This window comes from Crinia signifera, chromosome 2, assembly GCF_055691185.1.
Source record: "Crinia signifera chromosome 2, ASM5569118v1, whole genome shotgun sequence".
Lineage (NCBI taxonomy): Eukaryota > Metazoa > Chordata > Amphibia > Anura > Myobatrachidae > Crinia > Crinia signifera.
Window position 1 is genome coordinate 397,800,456 of NC_139218.1, and position 13,251 is coordinate 397,813,706.

The following is a 13,251-nucleotide window of genomic DNA, read 5'->3' on the forward strand; positions in this document are numbered from 1 at the left end:
TAAAAATCAGGGTTAGCATAAGAGGGGTTGCACATTTGCTGAAGAAATTCAGTTTGTTGAATTAATTCGTCCTCATAGCAATAAGTCAAAGTAGTGCTGACAAGGTCAGGTATTTAATTAAAGGTAAGCTTAGCGAAAATTAGTCACACATATAGCTATTTCGTATTCTAGCAGTCATAACAGAAAATTAGTCTGTTTATCATCTAAGATTGAAATAGCAATTCAGATGGCGCAGGACACACCACCCCTCAGTAATCAATTGAAATTGTCAAATGTGAAATAAGACAAAAAAGTATAATAATATAAGACAAAAAATTGGGGTTTAGAGTCTCAGATTGACAGAAGAAAATCAGGATAGCAGTAAAGAGGTGTGAATGAAGCGTCACTCTCACAGCTTTTGGCTTCTGCTGTTATGGTGAATTACGGCACTGACTATTCCCTGTTAGTTCCCCAGACAGGTACTTGGCCGGCCCTTCACTGCTTAGCTTCTGGGTTCGGATGGTACCAGGCGATTCAGTGAGGTATGGCCGTATGTTTGAAGTGCGAGGGCCCTGCTGGTGGAAAATGAGCTCAAGCGTGCTTCTGCTGTTGGTCCTGCAGTAATGGAATCCTCCCTGTTACCATCGAGGCCTTGCAGGGTGAATAATTAGCAGGAGGGCCAATGAGAGAGTCACTAGGAGGTGAGATATAGGGTAGTAAGAAAGAGGGGGAATCTTGTGTCTGAGCCCAGACTTCTGCTGTCCCCAATCTTACAATGTATAGGATTGGGGATGAGAGAGACGGGGTGAGACGATCCTCCCTGGAGTGGGAACCACGAAAATTTGGATGGAGTAAAAAGGTGAATGTACCCTCAGTCCAGGAAATCGGCTAGTGTTCCAGGTGTCAGAATAGGGTTTGTCTGATCACCCAGTTCACCCAGGGGTTTGTTTAGTACTGTTTAGTGAGCAAAGAAAACAGTGACAAATACTGACATTTAGCCAAATTGGCAGATTTTTGTCGCTGTAGTATTACAAGATAACAAATCTTGTGGTTGGACACAGTTAATGGCGTCTTACAGTCAATAAACAAAAAAAGCAAAAAAGCAGGGTGGTTTGATAGCCACAAAGAGGAGTATAATCTGTCTATTTACAAGGCAGGTTGGTAAATAGGGTCTGACAGATCCTGGCCCTTTGTCAAATCTGCAGATCCCGGTGTGTATATAGCACAAATTGTATGTCACAATCACCTATAAATCCTCTAAGTACATGAAACAATTAGGAGATCCTGTGAGGGTAAAGTTATTTAGATCTTGGTGTGTGTACAACACAGATTATGAAAAAATCACCTAAACGTCCTCTAAGCACATAGAGTAATATTACAGTCAGGAGATCCTTTGAAGGTGAAGAAACTTAGATGTACATATGAACCTCCTGTGCTTTATAAGGTAAAAGGGCTCAGGTGACTGTGCGCCGCAGTTTAATATGCCGCGCAGTCTGCAGTGAGAGATCACCTCTAGTTTACCCAGGTATAATATAACATTTAGCGTGATGCTGTTACACAAGCGCGTCCGTCCTATAGACGGAGCAGCGCTAAGTGGAGCGGCTCTGGAGTGTGAGTGCTGCCGGTTAAATTGTTTGCAGGCACAGCCTGCTTTACCTTGCTGCCCAGACGCAGCGATGGCGGCGGGAGGTAGTCGGACGCCGGAGCGGGGTGTCCGTAGAGATCACTGTGGAGGGTGTCCTGAGGGGGGTGTGTCCTGCGCGTCAGAGGACACGTGTTTCGCAGAGAAGCTTGTTCACTGACGCGTGAAGGACAAGGGGGGGATTCCCCTCTTATGACGGAAATGTCAGCCAACCAGAAGAGGCACCGCTGATTGACAAAAAGGAGTAGCCAATCAGGCGGGCCAGTGACGTACCTCGCAGCTGTAAAGACTAGCTGGAGTGTCAGTCCCGTGAACCATAGCAAGAGGCGTCAGAACGTTCTGACGTTAGTGTGATTGAAGTGATCTATTGCGCAAACAGCCAGGGAGGTGATGCCGCTAATATACGGCATAATAGAATATCATACATTGAAATATATAACGCTTGATAGTTAAGCGCCCATTGTGTAATGTTTAATCAATCTGCCAGGCTGTCTGTTACATGAAGTGGTTTCCACACCACTGCATTAGATAGTGGAGGTTAGAATCCTATTGTTTATTCAGGTGCCAGTGACAGTGACGCTTTGAAATAGTACAGCTGCAATATTGACAAAATATATATAAATATAATAGATATAGGGGGGGGGAGGGGGGGGGGGGAAAGCAAGAAGAAAATATTAAATGATAATAATAATGCCGAAATACTATGATAATAATAATAATAGAGTGATAAGTGTGTAATTGATAAGTATGAATTAATGGTTGATAATTAATGATTAATGAGACGAAATGATTTAGGGAAAGGTATAGTGATGTAGATATAGCACCTTCTATTGTTGATACGTGTATGGGGGAAAGGCAGTGGAGGGAGGCATGTCGGTACGGATATTTTTGATTTATTTATTAAAATTTTTTTTTTTTTTTTTTTTTCTCTTGTTCTTATTCTTATTTTTTAGTCCCACGTCACTGGGACATATCATCCTGCTGGGGATAGAAGATAAAATTGGTATTAGAAACAGTGTGAAAATGACATAATAACTGCTGCTGTAAACTTCAACCATTTGTAAGCGGTACACAGGATGGTGATAGTAGTTGCCGCATATACAGGCATGATTGGACTGATTTTGCAAAAGAAGTGTCGAAGTCACCTGCAGTCAGGACATACATAATGGTGTTTGAGGGAGACAGCCAATTATACATAGGATTAGAGGGGCGCTGGTAGTTATTCCTAATCATATAGGGCGCCATTGGAACTGATATGGTGCTATGAGCGTTGTCTCAAAAAACCTTGATATGAGGCGTGATCATAAAGCATATAGTATATGGACTTGGGGTATTTGGGAGAAAAATGTGGGAATATGGAGATTCAATGCAGGAAAGCACTGAAGTTGATACCCTCATTGAGGCCGTTTGGTGCCAGGGTCATGAGTTGAAAGATCCACCAACTCTCTCTTCTTAGAAGGGCATTATTAATATCTCCACCTCTTCTGCCTAGGTGGATTTGTTCCAGTCCAAAGAAAGAGAGGGTGTCCGTATTCGAGTTATGAGCTTATAAAAAATGGCGGGCAACAGTAGTGATGGTTTTGAATTTCTTCCGGTCATTTGCAGCATTCCTTACATTGCTTATATGCTCCAAAATTCTCTGCTTCAGGGGTCTTGATGTCATCCCTACGTATCTGATTTGGCAGGGGCAGGTGATGCAGTAAATCATGTTGGGGCATTTGCAATTGTAGAATCCCCGTATGTTTATGGTATCCCCATATCTGTTTTTCATGGTGGTGATGTTAGTGACGTGAGTGCATGCTTTGCACCCTCCACACGGGTAACTGCCTGTGGTCGTGGGTTTACTTGGCTGTCTGGCTACATAGTGACTGTGAACCAGGTTGTCTCTGAGGTTTGGAGCCCGTCGCCAACTCATGTCTACTCTTTTGTTAAGAGTGGTTGCTAGGTCGTCATCTGATAGTAACACATGCCAGTGTCTTTGGATGATATTGGTGATATCTTTCCACTCATTACAGAAGTCGCCCACCATCCTTATGGTTTTCGTATCTTCAGGGTTGGATTTGGTGCGGAACAGCATCTCATCTCTTTCCATGGATTGGGTGTCCCTTTTGGCTTTCTTGATGGTCCTTTTTGAATAGCCCCGTTCTTGTAATCTGATGGAAAGGTCTTTACACTTGTCTTCGTACACTGCATCATCTGAGCAGTTGCGGCGTAATCGCAAGAATTCTCCTTTTGGGAGATTGGTCTTCGTGGGAGGAAAGTGGGCACTGGTGTTATGCAACAAACTGTTCGTTGAGGTCGATTTCCTGTATATTTCTGTTGAGAGAACATTATTGGTTCCACGATAGATGTGAAGGACAAGGAAAGTGATGCTGTTCTTGCTCCATTCATATGTGAATTTAAGATTCAGGTAGTTGGTATTAAGTTTTTGGATGAAATCTGTCAAGTGTTGATGAGTACCCTTCCAAATGATCAGAATGTCATCAATATAACGCATCCAGCTGTGTATACAATCAGTGTCCATCTCTTCTTGGAAAACGAATTCTCGTTCCCACCAGCCAAGGAAGAGGTTTGCGTAAGTTGGGGCACAAGCTGCCCCCATCGCTGTCCCTCTTCCCTGGATGTAGTAATGATTATTGAAGACAAAGTAATTTTTGCGCAGGACAAAGTCTAAAAGATCGAGGAGAAAGACGTGAAATTCTGTGATGCCTTCCATTTCCATGAAATATTTGACAGCCTGTATTCCAAGATCGTGTTTTATGCAGTTATACAGGGATTCCACATCTAGGGATACCAAGAGATGGTCATCCTCCAATTGGACATCGTGGATTTTTCTTAGGACATCGGCTGTGTCCTTCGTGTAGGACGGTAGGCTTGTGACATGATGTCTGAGGTGAACATCTAGGAAAGTGCATGCATTTTCAATCAACGATCCATTCCCGGAAACAATCGGTCTTCCAGGTGGTTCTTTGAGATTTTTATGCACCTTGGGTAGTAAATAGAAGGTGGCTATTCTGGGGTTCGGGTTTTTGAGAAACTGATGTTCAGATTTTGTGATGATCCCTTTTGTAAGGGCTCCATTGATTATTCTATCGTATGTCGTTTGAAAATTGGTTGTGGGGTCAAATAGAGTTTTGGAGTAACATGATTTGTCATCCAATTGTTTATGTACCTCTTTCAGATACATTTGGGTCGGCCATAGCACGATGTTGCCACCCTTATCAGAAGGTTTGATTAGTACGTCCTGCCATTTTTGGATTTCCTTTAAGGCTTCGGTTTCAGAATGAGTGAGGTTGGTGTTGGATCTGTATCTCTTCTTTTTTTGGTGAAGATTGTCCAGGTCACGGGATACCAGTTTCGTGAAGATCTTAACCTCGGGACAGATGGTATCATTCGGGAAAAATGTTGATTTTTTCTTGCATATAAATCTATTGGAGGGTGTCAGGTCATCAGTATTTTGCAATTCTTCTAGGTCTTGGATGGCCTGTAGTTCCCTTGTTGACCATTCGGTGGAGGTGCCCTCGGTCCGGTCCTTGTCACGTTGAGCATGGAACTTGGCAAGTAGTAATTTTCTTCCGAAAAGATTTATGTTGGTTTCCCATTTGAAACGGTTAAAAGTCTTAGATGGAGAGAAAGAGAGGCCCTTTTCCAGGACTCCAATTTGAGTGGGGGTTAGGTTGTGTTCCGAAAGATTGATGATCTGCAGTTTCATTGTCTGTAAGTCTGTGGTTGTCTGTTCCTTTGGGATTGTCTGCTCGGTTGCCTGAGCTCCCATCTCGACCAATCCCTTCTTCTGTTTCTTCCTCCCTCTTCTCGTCTTCCTCTTCCTCTGTATTGGCCTCTCCCGTTTCCGAAATCTAAAAAATCTTCCGAACCTCTGATGTTGGTATTGGCGTACGTGCTGTCACTGTTTTTGTCAGCGCTAGAATATTCAGATTCTGAGGGCGATGGTGTGCCTCTTGGCCCGTAATTGGTGTCTTTCCTCTGTGTTCTTTGGAATCTTGCCCAATTGAAGATTCTGCCAGATGCGAAGTCCTGTTGGTCCCTGAGAAATTTACTTCGTTTGCGCTCTATTATGGTTTCTTCGTATTTTTCTAGGTCTTTTTTGTTTTTTTCAAAGTTGTTCTGGAAAGCTGGATCAGTCTCCCACTTTTCCAATTTTTTCCCCAATGCCTCGATTTTCTGGGTACACTCTTCCAATATGAGGTGGTTATGGCGTATTAGAATTGACATTAAGTCCTGTGAGCATTTGAGTAAGCTCGCTTCCCATTCTTTCCTCAAGTTTTCAGTGTGTAGGTCAAATGCCGGAAAGGTTTTAGGTCTGAGGCCTCTTGGTGTTATCTTTTGCTTACAATAGTTCTCGAGACTCGAGAGGTCCCAGCTTGACCTGGTTTGTTTCTGTAAGATTTTTTTGAGGGTAGTTAGGTCGTCATCCCAGCCTTGGTCTCCTTCAATCCGGGTTGTTTGAGTGGGGAAAACTGAATCAAAGTTGCTGTTTTTGTGTTTGCTGATTAGTTCATTTCGCAAGTTAAATGTTGACATTATTCGTTGGTGATTTCTGTTCACGGTGAGGTTTTCTTGGCTCCGGTTGACTGGTGGTCTGTAAGTGGTGTTTCGGTCAAGTAAATTAATTATTGGTGATGTTACCGTGCTCAATCCCAGAATCTGAGACAGACCTCAGTGGGATATCAACTTCTTTTGGGGTTGAGTTGGATTGGCACAGGTAAAGTTTTAATGTTAATTTGAAATGTAAACCAACATGTGTGCCGTTGCTCGGTAGTAGAATTCAATGGCAAGGGCTGACGTTGGTGGTGCTCCCAAATGGAGTTCAAAAGTTGAACTGAAAAGGAAAGTCAGAGGTGACTTGAAGGGAACCCGACAAGGTTTTTTGGGGCACGCTTGTAAGTAATGGTATAAGTTTGATATGGTGTCTATTAGTTAAAACATAACTTTTAATTATCGAAACACTTAAAAATCAGGGTTAGCATAAGAGGGGTTGCACATTTGCTGAAGAAATTCAGTTTGTTGAATTAATTCGTCCTCATAGCAATAAGTCAAAGTAGTGCTGACAAGGTCAGGTATTTAATTAAAGGTAAGCTTAGCGAAAATTAGTCACACATATAGCTATTTCGTATTCTAGCAGTCATAACAGAAAATTTGTCTGTTTATCATCTAAGATTGAAATAGCAATTCAGATGGCGCAGGACACACCACCCCTCAGTAATCAATTGAAATTGTCAAATGTGAAATAAGACAAAAAAGTATAATAATATAAGACAAAAAATTGGGGTTTAGAGTCTCAGATTGACAGAAGAAAATCAGGATAGCAGTAAAGAGGTGTGAATGAAGCGTCACTCTCACAGCTTTTGGCTTCTGCTGTTATGGTGAATTACGGCACCGACTATTCCCTGTTAGTTCCCCAGACAGGTACTTGGCCGGCCCTTCACTGCTTAGCTTCTGGGTTCGGATGGTACCAGGCGATTCAGTGAGGTATGGCCGTATGTTTGAAGTGCGAGGGCCCTGCTGGTGGAAAATGAGCTCAAGCGTGCTTCTGCTGTTGGTCCTGCAGTAATGGAATCCTCCCTGTTACCATCGAGGCCTTGCAGGGTGAATAATTAGCAGGAGGGCCAATGAGAGAGTCACTAGGAGGTGAGATATAGGGTAGTAAGAAAGAGGGGGAATCTTGTGTCTGAGCCCAGACTTCTGCTGTCCCCAATCTTACAATGTATAGGATTGGGGATGAGAGAGACGGGGTGAGACGATCCTCCCTGGAGTGGGAACCACGAAAATTTGGATGGAGTAAAAAGGTGAATGTACCCTCAGTCCAGGAAATCGGCTAGTGTTCCAGGTGTCAGAATAGGGTTTGTCTGATCACCCAGTTCACCCAGGGGTTTGTTTAGTACTGTTTAGTGAGCAAAGAAAACAGTGACAAATACTGACATTTAGCCAAATTGGCCTCTCTTTCTCTCCATCTAAGACTTTTAACCGTTTCAAATGGGAAACCAACATAAATCTTTTCGGAAGAAAATTACTACTTGCCAAGTTCCATGCTCAACGTGACAAGGACCGGACCGAGGGCACCTCCACCGAATGGTCAACAAGGGAACTACAGGCCATCCAAGACCTAGAAGAATTGCAAAATACTGATGACCTGACACCCTCCAATAGATTTATATGCAAGAAAAAATCAACATTTTTCCCGAATGATACCATCTGTCCCGAGGTTAAGATCTTCACGAAACTGGTATCCCGTGACCTGGACAATCTTCACCAAAAAAAGAAGAGATACAGATCCAACACCAACCTCACTCATTCTGAAACCGAAGCCTTAAAGGAAATCCAAAAATGGCAGGACGTACTAATCAAACCTTCTGATAAGGGTGGCAACATCGTGCTATGGCCGACCCAAATGTATCTGAAAGAGGTACATAAACAATTGGATGACAAATCATGTTACTCCAAAACTCTATTTGACCCCACAACCAATTTTCAAACGACATACGATAGAATAATCAATGGAGCCTTTGCAAAAGGGATCATCACAAAATCTGAACATCAGTTTCTCAAAAACCCGAACCCCAGAATAGCCACCTTCTATTTACTACCCAAGGTGCATAAAAATCTCAAAGAACCACCTGGGAGACCGATTGTTTCCGGGAATGGATCGTTGATTGAAAATGCATGCACTTTCCTAGATGTTCACCTCAGACATCATGTCACAAGCCTACCGTCCTACACGAAGGACACAGCCGATGTCCTAAGAAAAATCCACGATGTCCAATTGGAGGATGACCATCTCTTGGTATCCCTAGATGTGGAATCCCTGTATAACTGCATAAAACACGATCTTGGAATACAGGCTGTCAAATATTTCATGGAAATGGAAGGCATCACAGAATTTCACGTCTTTCTCCTCGATCTTTTAGACTTTGTCCTGCGCAAAAATTACTTTGTCTTCAATAATCATTACTACATCCAGGGAAGAGGGACAGCGATGGGGGCAGCTTGTGCCCCAACTTACGCAAACCTCTTCCTTGGCTGGTGGGAACGAGAATTCGTTTTCCAAGAAGAGATGGACACTGATTGTATACACAGCTGGATGCGTTATATTGATGACATTCTGATCATTTGGAAGGGTACTCATCAACACTTGACAGATTTCATCCAAAAACTTAATACCAACTACCTGAATCTTAAATTCACCTATGAATGGAGCAAGAACAGCATCACTTTCCTTGACCTTCGCATCTATCGTGGAAACAATAATGTTCTCTCAACAGAAATATACAGGAAATCGACCTCAACGAACAGTTTGTTGCATAACACCAGTGCCCACTTTCCTCCCACGAAGACCAATCTCCCAAAAGGAGAATTCTTGCGATTACGCCGCAACTGCTCAGATGATGCAGTGTACGAAGACAAGTGTAAAGACCTTTCCATCAGATTACAAGAACGGGGCTATTCAAAAAGGACCATCAAGAAAGCCAAAAGGGACACCCAATCCATGGAAAGAGATGAGATGCTGTTCCGCACCAAATCCAACCCTGAAGATACGAAAACCATAAGGATGGTGGGCGACTTCTGTAATGAGTGGAAAGATATCACCAATATCATCCAAAGACACTGGCATGTGTTACTATCAGATGACGACCTAGCAACCACTCTTAACAAAAGAGTAGACATGAGTTGGCGACGGGCTCCAAACCTCAGAGACAACCTGGTTCACAGTCACTATGTAGCCAGACAGCCAAGTAAACCCACGACCACAGGCAGTTACCCGTGTGGAGGGTGCAAAGCATGCACTCACGTCACTAACATCACCACCATGAAAAACAGATATGGGGATACCATAAACATACGGGGATTCTACAATTGCAAATGCCCCAACATGATTTACTGCATCACCTGCCCCTGCCAAATCAGATACGTAGGGATGACATCAAGACCCCTGAAGCAGAGAATTTTGGAGCATATAAGCAATGTAAGGAATGCTGCTAATGACCTGAAGAAATTCAAAACCATCACTACTGTTGCCCGCCATTTTTTACAAGCTCATAACTCGAATACGGACACCCTCTCTTTCTTTGGACTGGAACAAATCCACCTAGGCAGAAGAGGTGGAGATATTAATAATGCCCTTCTAAGAAGAGAGAGTTGGTGGATCTTTCAACTCATGACCCTGGCACCAAACGGCCTCAATGAGGGTATCAACTTCAGTGCTTTCCTGCATTGAATCTCCATATTCCCACATTTTTCTCCCAAATACCCCAAGTCCATATACTATATGCTTTATGATCACGCCTCATATCAAGGTTTTTTGAGACAACGCTCATAGCACCATATCAGTTCCAATGGCGCCCTATATGATTAGGAATAACTACCAGCGCCCCTCTAATCCTATGTATAATTGGCTGTCTCCCTCAAACACCATTATGTATGTCCTGACTGCAGGTGACTTCGACACTTCTTTTGCAAAATCAGTCCAATCATGCCTGTATATGCGGCAACTACTATCACCATCCTGTGTACCGCTTACAAATGGTTGAAGTTTACAGCAGCAGTTATTATGTTATTTTCACACTGTTTCTAATACCAATTTTATCTTCTATCCCCAGCAGGATGATATGTCCCAGTGACGTGGGACTAAAAAATAAGAATAAGAACAAGAGAAAAAAATAAAATAAAATAAATAAATAAAATAAAATAAAATAAAAAATAATAAATATTTTAATAAATAAATCAAAAATATCCGTACCGACATGCCTCCCTCCACTGCCTTTCCCCCATACACGTATCAACAATAGAAGGTGCTATATCTACATCACTATACCTTTCCCTAAATCATTTCGTCTCATTAATCATTAATTATCAACCATTAATTGATACTTATCAATTACACACTTATCACTCTATTATTATTATTATCATAGTATTTCGGCATTATTATTATCATTTAATATTTTCTTCTTGCTTTCCCCCCCCCCTCCCCCCCCACTATATCTATTATATTTATATATATTTTGTCAATATTGCAGCTGTACTATTTCAAAGCGTCCATGTCACTGGCACCTGAATAAACAATAGGATTCTAACCTCCACTATCTAATGCAGTGGTGTGGAAACCACTTCATGTAACAGACAGCCTGGCAGATTGATTAAACATTACACAATGGGCGCTTAACTATCAAGCGTTATATATTTCAATATATGATATTCTATTATGCCGTATATTAGCGGCATCACCTCCCTGGCTGTTTGCGCAATAGATCACTTCAATCACACTAACGTCAGAACGTTCTGACGCCTCTTGCTATGGTTCACGGGACTGACACTCCAGCTAGTCTTTACAGCTGCGAGGTACGTCACTGGCCCGCCTGATTGGCTACTCCTTTTTGTCAATCAGCGGTGCCTCTTCTGGTTGGCTGACATTTCCGTCATAAGAGGGGAATCCCCCCCTTGTCCTTCATGCGTCAGTGAACAAGCTTCTCTGCGAAACACGTGTCCTCTGACGCGCAGGACACACCCCCCTCAGGACACCCTCCACAGTGATCTCTACGGACACCCCGCTCCGGCGTCCGACTACCTCCCGCCGCCATCGCTGCGTCTGGGCAGCAAGGTAAAGCAGGCTGTGCCTGCAAACAATTTAACCGGCAGCACTCACACTCCAGAGCCGCTCCACTTAGCGCTGCTCCGTCTATAGGACGGACGCGCTTGTGTAACAGCATCACGCTAAATGTTATATTATACCTGGGTAAACTAGAGGTGATCTCTCACTGCAGACTGCGCGGCATATTAAACTGCGGCGCACAGTCACCTGAGCCCTTTTACCTTATAAAGCACAGGAGGTTCATATGTACATCTAAGTTTCTTCACCTTCAAAGGATCTCCTGACTGTAATATTACTCTATGTGCTTAGAGGACGTTTAGGTGATTTTTTCATAATCTGTGTTGTACACACACCAAGATCTAAATAACTTTACCCTCACAGGATCTCCTAATTGTTTCATGTACTTAGAGGATTTATAGGTGATTGTGACATACAATTTGTGCTATATACACACCGGGATCTGCAGATTTGACAAAGGGCCAGGATCTGTCAGACCCAATTTACCAACCTGCCTTGTAAATAGACAGATTATACTCCTCTTTGTGGCTATCAAACCACCCTGCTTTTTTGCTTTTTTTGTTTATTGACTGTAAGACGCCATTAACTGTGTCCAACCACAAGATTTGTTATCTTGTAATACTACAGCAACAAAAATCTGCCAATTTGGCTAAATGTCAGTATTTGTCACTGTTTTCTTTGCTCACTAAACAGTACTAAACAAACCCCTGGGTGAACTGGGTGATCAGACAAACCCTATTCTGACACCTGGAACACTAGCCGATTTCCTGGACTGAGGGTACATTCACCTTTTTACTCCATCCAAATTTTCATGGTTCCCACTCCAGGGAGGATCGTCTCACCCCGTCTCTCTCATCCCCAATCCTATACATTGTAAGATTGGGGACAGCAGAAGTCTGGGCTCAGACACAAGATTCCCCCTCTTTCTTACTACCCTATATCTCACCTCCTAGTGACTCTCTCATTGGCCCTCCTGCTAATTATTCACCCTGCAAGGCCTCGATGGTAACAGGGAGGATTCCATTACTGCAGGACCAACAGCAGAAGCACGCTTGAGCTCATTTTCCACCAGCAGGGCCCTCACACTTCAAACATACGGCCATACCTCACTGAATCGCCTGGTACCATCCGAACCCAGAAGCTAAGCAGTGAAGGGCCGGCCAAGTACCTGTCTGGGGAACTAACAGGGAATAGTCGGTGCCGTAATTCACCATAACAGCAGAAGCCAAAAGCTGTGAGAGTGACGCTTCATTCACACCTCTTTACTGCTATCCTGATTTTCTTCTGTCAATCTGAGACTCTAAACCCCAATTTTTTGTCTTATATTATTATACTTTTTTGTCTTATTTCACATTTGACAATTTCAATTGATTAATGAGGGGTGGTGTGTCCTGCGCCATCTGAATTGCTATTTCAATCTTAGATGATAAACAGACTAATTTTCTGTTATGACTGCTAGAATACGAAATAGCTATATGTGTGACTAATTTTCGCTAAGCTTACCTTTAATTAAATACCTGACCTTGTCAGCACTACTTTGACTTATTGCTATGAGGACGAATTAATTCAACAAACTGAATTTCTTCAGCAAATGTGCAACCCCTCTTATGCTAACCCTGATTTTTAAGTGTTTCGATAATTAAAAGTTATGTTTTAACTAATAGACACCATATCAAACTTATACCATTACTTACAAGCGTGCCCCAAAAAACCTTGTCGGGTTCCCTTCAAGTCACCTCTGACTTTCCTTTTCAGTTCAACTTTTGAACTCCATTTGGGAGCACCACCAACCGTCAGCCCTTGCCATTGAATTCTACTACCGAGCAACGGCACACATGTTGGTTTACATTTCAAATTAACATTAAAACTTTACCTGTGCCAATCCAACTCAACCCCAAAAGAAATCCTTATGTAATGGCCCCAGACAAATGCGAGCAACCGGTCCTCGACCGACTTACCGCACACGTCCGGTGCCGACTGAAACTCCTCCCAGTCCCTCCAGGCC

At 42.9% G+C, this 13,251-nt stretch overlaps 3 pseudogenes; 1 reads left to right on the forward strand and 2 right to left on the reverse strand.

Moving 5' to 3' along the window:
- Nucleotides 1-417: 417 nt before the first annotated feature.
- On the reverse strand, nucleotides 418-535 carry LOC146061883 (5S ribosomal RNA; annotated as a pseudogene).
- A 6,472-nt stretch (nucleotides 536-7,007) lies between these two features.
- Nucleotides 7,008-7,125, reverse strand: LOC146060854 (5S ribosomal RNA; annotated as a pseudogene).
- Nucleotides 7,126-12,337: 5,212 nt separating this feature from the next.
- Nucleotides 12,338-12,455, forward strand: LOC146060865 (5S ribosomal RNA; annotated as a pseudogene).
- The last annotated feature ends 796 nt before the right edge of the window (nucleotides 12,456-13,251 follow it).